We start from the raw sequence: 9,438 nt of genomic DNA on the forward strand, positions 1-9,438 counted from the left end.
TTCTCTTTAACATTTCTTTTAAAACTGTAATGTTGAAGTACTTCATACAGACATAGCTGTTCCAGATGTTGACTCCTTTTCAGATAGTATGTGTCCAACATATTAGTTTTAAGAATGTCTGTATCTGTACTATCTGGCTCATTTGCTGCTAATTGTTCAATGTCTTCCAATGATTTCAACACTCTATTTCGTTTGCAGGCAAGACCTAAACTTACCCAAATGATTCCTCGTGACTTTGAATATTAACTTGAAGAACACAAGCGGTCTGAACATTCATATGATCCAATTTCTCGTTGGGAAAGCATTTTCAAGACTATTCTCTTGTGCAATTTCTTCCCACATTTGTTTCATCTCTGCTTTTTCAGATTTTGTTATGTACGATGTAACATAACGTGCAGCAGCAATTGAGTTATCCACAACACACTGGATGTCCATGTTCGCATTCCACATTTTTAAAATGACTGGATTGTAGTCATTGATCTACTTTGACACTTCTGTTCTTTTTAAGTTGTAGATATTCTTTGGAGATTTCCGAGTTATTGTGTGCCTCACAGAAGAAAAAAATAATGTTACTCTTCCTTTACAAATGACTGGACAGGGAAAACCAAACCGACATTTGGTGTAAAATTTTCCTTCAGACTTGTATTTTCTTCTGCAGTACTTTCCACAACGGTGACTTTGGAAACGTAAAACTTGCTGTCTCAAGCTTCTATCTCCTCCTTCTCTTGGCATCCTACATGTCACATACTGTTCAATGAAAGACAATACTGTTTCATCAGAATCAGTTCCAAATTTAGGTGCATCCTTGACTCATAGTAGCATATGTATATGAGGTGCACCTCTTGCTTTGTACTCCTTTCTCCAAAAGAAATCAGTAACTTCTCCAAGAGGTGGATTCTTTTAATTACAGATAAAAGACATCATACCTTGAAACTTATGATTGAAATATCTGCACACATTTACAAGATCCAATGAACACAGTTCACCAGGAGTCTTTATTTCAACATTTTTTATATTAGAATTCACTTCTCTTAAAAACTCAAGCAAATCTTCCCATGGATACTCTGCACAGCTAAGTGTGACAAACCATGTTGGTGTACCTAAGATCCATAACATACATTTGAGTTCTCCATGACGACGATACCAATACTCATTTGTTCCACGTTGACATGCCATCAAATTGATTAACTGTGCCTCTAAATTTTCATCTGTTTCATGAACTTTCACCTCAAATTCTTTCGCAGAAAGAAGTGATTCATGAACTCCAGTTTTAATTATATGATTCACTGCATGCGAGAGAGAAGACAGATCACTTTCAAACAAAAGGTGAAATATGAATGGAATACACTGTCAAAATCTAGGATCTTCAGAATATAATCTTGTTAACTAATATTCTGTAGCTGGAATCCTTACAGGTCGGTCATCATATCATCCACCTTCTCCAGTAGGAAACAAATGTGGAAAACAACGAGCTTCCAAGCTTTTCTCCCATACACTCATTGGAGTTCCCTGTGCTTTTTTCATTGCTACTCAATGCTACTTCCTATCACTTCTTTTGAATGCAAAGGACATATTGTATAATGTTCATATATCTCTTCAGTCCTTGACTTGTCCACTTTTTCAATTTGACCACTTGAAATTTCAAAATCATCTTCTAAACATATTACCTGTTCATCCACATTTACATTTTTGTAATAAATATTGTTCTCTATAAGATATAAGGTAGCCTTTTCAACTTTATTAACATCCACAAATTCTTGCCTTATTTTCCGACTCTTTGTGGTTATACCATTTACTAACATAACTACTGCCTCATCTTCCTCTTTCTCTCCAGCAATAGTTTCAATATTTTTCTTAAATCCAAAGGTAAGTACACCACTCTTCCTCTTTGCAAGTCTGTTGGTTACAGTTTACCTGTTTTAGGCTCCATCCGAATTATAGTTTGAAAAGGATGAACAGATTGAATTAGAACCGACTCGTATTTATTCAATTTGGCCAGCTCCTGCAGAATAGCTACTAACTCCAACTTATTATGCACTGCTCTAGCAGGCATTTTGTTCTCTTCTAATTTGTTGTAACAATATTTACATATACGTTGATCACTACCTAACTCAAATCGACCTTCAACAAACAAGTAAGTTGCAAATTCTTCCCACTTACCATTGTTCTCCTTTTCACTTTTCAAATACAAATCAACATTCCTACTTTGACTTTTATAATGAGTACGTCAAACACAAACATAGTTTGGTATTTCAGAGCACACTACATTAAACTTTCCAATTTCTTCTGATCAGTGCTAATCACTTTCTCAACTCCTCCAACATCTGTAATTGTCAAATATTCACTTTCTATGAACTGCTCTTCTGTACCAAAATATCGCATATCAATATCATCACACTTTTTTTGAACATCTGATAAAGAACCATATAAAAGACTTCCATTCAGTTCACTTAAACTTAATGCAGGACTTTTTAAATAGCACAGTTTCTTTACAAAGTTCCGCATTTCTGAATGGTGTACAGCTAACATCCTCAAATGATGAAAAACACTTTTACAAACTTTTCTTGAAAGACAAGCCAGAGAATGCCCATACTTCTCAGTATATTTTCTTACATTACATGGATCTAGTCCTTGTAACAACTTAATCTTCTATTTTATACTTTTCTGAGTATATTCTCGTAGCAAATTTCTCATTATATCAATAGATTCCTGTTGAATACTACAAATGCTACTACAACTCCACTTATACACAGGAGCTCGTGGACGTTTCCCTTGCGCTTCTTCAGCTATTAACTCTTCTGCACTTTTAACAACCATTTCCTCCTATGGAAGAGGAAAACCATCCTGAACTTCGTAGCAACGACCTCCAGTATCAACTGCAAAGGATAAACTATTTTCCTGGAAGTAACTTTCCTATTTAAACAAAGGCTCAGTACTAGAAGTATGTCTCCAATGTCCACTAAAGATTTTACAAAAGTTGGTTCTGTTCACAAGTCTTTTTTTTCTACTTTTGTCTTTCAATACTTTCACTATTTTATCCAATACTTTCAATCTCTTTAAAATCAAAATGAATAACTTCTGTTTCAAATTGAAAGCAGTATCCACTATACTTTCAATACGCTGCTTCTCTTTGAATTGGAACATTCTAGATCGAAAAAGTCTCTGACGAATTTCTTGAAATTGTTTTGTCTCCGAGTACCAGATACTATTTCTTTATCATCTTTCCTTTTCCTCGTATTTGAAATTGAACTCTGCTTCACCTTACTTGAAAAATATTTCTTTTTGCTTTGTGTGATGTTTTTCTCATTAAATGTTCGTAATATTTTTCTCAAAAATTGTATTTTGTTTTAACTCAAACTAACAGTTTCTCTACTACTCGCATTTTTTTCGACTTCAAGATCTTTCCTTTTCGGCAAATATATATTTTCTTCTCTTTTCTTTTTTTTCACTTCTTCCAAGCATTTCAAAATTTTAATCCAAACAAAATACTTTTCTGAAAAACAAAAAATAGATTCAACTATTATTCACATTTCTTCACTATGTTAAAATAATAACATACAATTGCAAAACTTCCACTAACAACTTCCAGACCCAGTGATGGAGCACGACAGATGAGCACTAGGATGACAATTAGTGCCATAGAACATACAGCATGTATTTATTTAATTATTTACATACTCCTTTACAATTTATATATGACTGCACTACCTCATACTTTTTACCTCTCCGCTACACCCCACAACCCCACACCACTTTCTCTGCAACCCACCGCACACAACTTTATAAATAGTATTTTTTTAAATGTTCATCTATGTACTTAGAATGATATTATCAACCAAACAGCACACATAAAAATGTCCATTATTACCTAACAATTTTATCAACAACTTCGCAAACATAACACTGAACCCAGGGCTTTAACTGGAGGGGGTATCTGTGGGGATGTGACCACCAGCACTTTATTTTTGGGAGCCTCGAAAAGGGTCTTTATAGGGCTCTATTTTCTGACCTCACAAACGTAATCCATTTTTTTTTCTTTATTGCACTGCAGTGACACTGTGAGAGCATGCACATTGCTCACTACTTAGAAGTGCAGACATCATGCCAAGTGACTCGCATTGTAGGAGAAGGGAAATCCTTTAAAGAGAGCCATTTTCTCTCAGTATTTCCCTTTTCTTTTTGCAACGCACCAGCAACATCATCATGGGGTGATTAGCAGACAGACCACCAGGCGCGCAATGCCCATTGCCCCGGACTCTGTGATACAGCTTCCCAGGCGCACACACAGAGCCGCACCTGAGTACTTCACCGGTCTTCAAAACATGATTTTTTTGTAAATGCGACTCTGTTCTTTTTCACCCCTTTTTACAACCCCTACATGCCCACTCTTCCTATTGCTGAAAGAATTAGGCTCCCCCGAAAGTTCTCTCTGGTTGCGCCTCTGCAAACGACCACAACAAGGCAACTCCAGCACGAACCTGCTCTCACCTTACACAAGGTCTTGTTTTAGTGCTACGAAAACACACACTTTGCCTGCCTCCCTAAGTTCTCACACCCCCTCTTTAATATGAACATAAAAGCTTTCCAATTACTTTTATATTCCTATACTGTACTTCACATGGAAATATAGAACTCAAGGTTCTCACCACCCCAAATTAGCTTTCTGGTACACTTTCTCAAATATAAGTAGTACAGGTATTCAGTATCTGTAAGTCACGGCCACTTTAAAACAGTGTACCTATAAACAACTCGACAAAATGTTATGCTTCTAAATTAACGTATTACACTTAAAAGCTCCTTTACATTTCTTTCGCTAGATGTACCTTTGATTAAAACACCACCAGAGAAGGGTGTTGAAGTATGCTCCACAAAGAGTAACTCAAAGCTTTGTTATTCGTTGTTAAAAAATCTGCCTGTCAATGCTTTTCGCAAGCCTTTTCAATGCCTTAAGAGGGTAGCTGGATGAGTATAATACATCGTATTTAAGTTCGGGGGCGGACGATGCACGGAAATAAGAACGTATAGTTGAATAAAGGGCGAGTGAATGCATGCCCAGATGCATCAATGGATAGATACATAGATCAATGTATCAATGTATGGATGGATGGAAGGATGAATGAATGCAAAGACCAGTACTTATGGGCGGCTGGGCTGATAAATTCTTAGGATTTATTCTGGGAAAGATATATCTATGCATATATATGAGTATCGCTAGATGAATGGCACAGTGCTTAATATAGGCGAGTGCGCTCATAAATGCTTAAGATAAGTGGACAAACAGATTTATGTATATATATAGAGGAATATATCCATCAATTAAAAGATGGTTGAATGGCGCAGTACTTAGGATGCATGGATACTGCGCTTTAATTGGGCCGGGTCTGGGACCGGCACTTATTTTAAGGCAGCCTCCAAACGACTCTCTACGAGGCTCTATTTTCGGCCCTCTCAAAGATAGTCAATTTTTTTTATTTTTCATTACACTGCAGGGACAGCATGCACATTGATGTATGCATGCTTATTTTGCTCACTACTGAGAACTGGAGCATCACGCTAGGTTACCACCATTGTAGAAGAATGGGAAATCCTTTAAACAATGCTGGAACACTCATCACCAAAACGTATTGAAACATGGGAATTTGCCAGAAAAACATAAACCATACCATAAAGCGATTCATAAATGGGCACACTGCCACTGCACCACCCTCTTCCCCATCCTTCCTTAACTTCACAAAATGAAAGAAAGAGCCACACCAAACCTAGTAAACACACTATACCAATACAAGAACTTAATTTCAACAACCGTCTACTGGAACACTCATGAGCAAAGCGTATTAAAACATACAAATTTGCGGGTAAAACATATACCATGCCATAGGGCACTTGATAAGTGCTCCCAGTGGTACTACATCACCTTCAGTAGCTCGACATCTGCACGTTACAAAATTCTGTGTTTTAATCAGAAACATACCCACCTCCCCCACACCCACCCTCACCCTTCCTTAACCATACGAAATCAAACAGAAACCCCCACCATTTCTAGTAGCGCCACTATACCCATACACAGGCTTAATTTTAACAGGTGTGTGCCAGAACACTTATCAACAAAAAGTATTCAAACATGCAAATTCACGGGAAAAACATAAAGAATACCATAGCACGGTTAATAAATAGGCCCACTCAAATGACATTTCCTTTACTAACTACACATGTGCACGTTACAAATGTCCGTCTTATAATCAGCAACATACGCACATCCCCCACCTCCACCCATACCCATGCTTAAACTTACGAAATCAAACAACGAGCCCCTGCACTCCCGTTACTGCCACTATAGCTATAGATAGAGGCTTAATTTCAACAGATGTCTCCTGAAACGATCCCCAGCAAAACATATTAAAACATGCAAATTTGCGACTAAAACATATCCCATGCCATAGGGTGCTTTATAAGTGCTCCCAGTGGTACTAGATCACCTTTAGTAGCTCGACAGCTGCACGTTACTATATTCTGTGTTTAAATCAGCAACATAACCACCTCCCCCACACCCACCCCCGCCCTGCTTAACCATACGAAATCAAACAGAATCCCCCACCATTCTCTGGAGCGCCACTATACCCATACACGACGTTAATTTTAACAGGTGTCTGCCAGAACACTTATCAGCAAAAAGTATTCAAACATGCAAATTGGCGGGTAAAACATAAACCATCCCATAGAACGGTTTATAAATGGGCCCAGTAGAACTACACCACCTTTACTAGCTAGACATCTATATGTTACGAAAGTCGTTTAAACACTCTGTAGAGTGTATAGCAGGGCATGGGGAGAGTAAACAAAGTTCTAATTCCCAAACTTTTGATATACAGTCCCTTTTCTGTATCTATATTAAAGATATTAAATAGAATGAATAAATTGTCAAGTGTCTCAAAAGGGATAGTGAAGCTTACCATCAGTAAAACACAAACCACTTCAACACCTACATATATCCGCCACAGCGACACAGCCTGACAAATAGTATCACTTATAATCACATGTAGTTCTCTAATGTCAACAAACTCATACAGAAAATATACCGCACATTTAAAAATTTTTATCCCTCACACATTTATAAAACATCTCTTCTAAAGAAGCACTCCCAACTACTTCTATTCCATAAGAACAGACAATAATTAATACGTTTACTACCATATATTTTGGTATCTCTACCTTTTTATTATTCACTAGTCAGAAACTCCAAAAACTGTTCACTATACCCAAATGCAAACCAGAAACCATATTCATATTTATCTCAACTTAGGATCAAACTATGCGTACAGATAAAAGGAACGTATCACTTTTCCTATCTCCATCTCCTCTCCATGTAATCTCCAAACACTGTACACGGCCCCACTGTACAACAACCTACCCTGACTTACATTCAAATCTACCTCTCAGTGTCAAAAATAAGACCACAACCTGTCCGCATAGCCTTCTGCATTTCGTTTTATCACTTTTAACTTAATAACGCATACGTCTCCTACCACCACCCCCACCCCACTGTTTCCACACAAATTATAAGTTCCAAACGTGCGACATTTTCTTTATCTCCCCAAATACATTACAAACTCAAATTAACGCTGTACCTTATTTTCAAAACAATACAGTCCTACAAAGATGACAAACTACACTTCTCTGAAAAATTCCTAAACATATATAAAATACTTATATAACAACAGCTCAAATTTTATGCATATTTCATTACTAATATCAAACACCACACTTTACTAACACTATATTACTTTGAAATAAAAAATACTTTCAAAATTAAAAACATCACCTCAGATACTTAATCAATACTATAAAACACATAACACACCTTGTTCATTTCTAACTCACCTTTGTAGTTTTTATCCAGATTTCAAATGACACACGCATACAATTCTCTCTTTCTCACACAGTACATGTAAAGCTCCGACTTCATCAAGAATGAAACCAGGAATGGCACAATTTCTCTGTCGCTCCACACATAAATACATGTAAAGAACAAATCAGAATACTTCATTCCTTCAACGACATTCCAAAACTTACCTCCATTGTTTAATTTTGAATTTTCCTTCCGAAAAGCTACTTATTATTCTGCGCCACATACAGGTCACAAGTTCAACCTATTTTATCACCACACTTTCTGGAACCTTCTATGACACCTGCAGGTTAAAACTTCATCATTTATTTTTTAACCTAACGATATACTTTTGCAACATTTTATCGAACATTGAACGGCACTTGCACGTTAAAAGTTCACAATAGGGGTCAGTAGTTCATCAGCTTTATTCCCAACTCCAGCAGCACCTCACCTTACGCCCCCAGCGCCAGCAGACCCGTAGGAGTCTGTGCTTTCCACTTTCCAAATACCAAATTCATTTCATACACACAAATTTACCTTTGCACTCCCTATATAACACCCCCTAAGCACCATACAGAAGTTACAATGTTCGAAACAAAAGTTCCTCCAAGTAGCTATAACTACATGCTGACACTACTTGCACAGATGTGGCGCAGCGGCCAGAGCACATGACTTCACAGCATATGACACACAGTTTGGGCTCACGCTTTCATCCCCGAGTCCGGCAGCAGCTCAGCTTAGCAGCATGAGACTCTACACACTACCTCAAATATATATATATATATATATATATATATATATATATATATATATATATATATATATATATATATTACCTACTGGCGGTCGCCAGTAGGTAGTTATAGTTAGGACCACGTTTCCATAGGAAAACCTCAACATTCTATTTTGAATAACTTTGGCGCCGGTCGACGAATCCTCGTGAATTTCTCAAAATAGGTGGGGCGCTACGCTCCGCTCCTACCCTGAAAGTCTCGGGGGGATCCGTCAAGCGGGGGCTGAGATAAAAGGGGGGTCCCAAAACGCGTTTTTCCCATGCATTTTTCCATAGGACCTTTAGAACGAGCTACAGCCCGAACGGCTGAACAGAATTACTCAAAATTTGGCAGAGAGGTAGTCCCTAGGTCAAGGAAGTGCCTTTTGTAGGTTTGGTGTAAATCTGTTCAGTAGATTCTGAGAAAATAGCCTTTAAATCAATATATATATCTGAGCCCGCTTACGGTACGCTTACCGTACGCTTACGGTAAGCGTACGGCGGCGTGCGCGAGCGCGATTCTGATTGGCTGTTAGATCTTAGTAAACATTCGAATCGGCCGAAACCAGGAAGCGGCGGCCGCCATTTTGTGTATTTCACTCTGAAAAAAAAGAGTGAAAACAAGGAAAGGGGGCAATGAGGAGAGTTACAGACCCCCTAACATTTGTAAGGGGGTCAAAGAAGGACAGAAAAGTACAAAAAAAACATTTATTGATTTTAAAAAAAATCACGGGGTACGCGTACGGTAAGCTTACGGTAAGCGTACGGTAAAAAAATAAAA

The sequence above is a fragment of the Triturus cristatus genome, chromosome 5_1 (assembly GCF_964204655.1).
Source record: "Triturus cristatus chromosome 5_1, aTriCri1.1, whole genome shotgun sequence".
Taxonomy (NCBI): Eukaryota; Metazoa; Chordata; class Amphibia; order Caudata; family Salamandridae; genus Triturus; species Triturus cristatus.